The following is a 317-nucleotide window of genomic DNA, read 5'->3' as shown; positions in this document are numbered from 1 at the left end:
CTGCCTGTCTGTCTGCCTTTCGCCTTTCTCTCTCTCTCTCTCTCTCTCTCTCTCTCTCTCTCTCTCTCTCTCTCTCTCTCTCTCTCTCTCTCTCTCTCTCTCTCTCTCTCTCTCTCTCTCTCTCTCTCTCTCTCTCTCTCTCTTTCTCTTTATCGAGTGACTCTTGGGTAACTAGTGTTTTATATCCTTTCATGGGAGCCTTCACTGATAGTCATATTAAACATTCAGTGGAGTTCATGGAGAAGATAGAAACTTGCCGACGCACGGTAAGAAATTAGTGAGTGTTGATGTAGATTCCCTGTTTTCTAATGTCCCGC

The sequence above is a fragment of the Penaeus chinensis genome, chromosome 42 (assembly GCF_019202785.1).
Source record: "Penaeus chinensis breed Huanghai No. 1 chromosome 42, ASM1920278v2, whole genome shotgun sequence".
NCBI classification, from domain to species: domain Eukaryota; kingdom Metazoa; phylum Arthropoda; class Malacostraca; order Decapoda; family Penaeidae; genus Penaeus; species Penaeus chinensis.
This window is presented reverse-complemented; position numbering follows the sequence as displayed.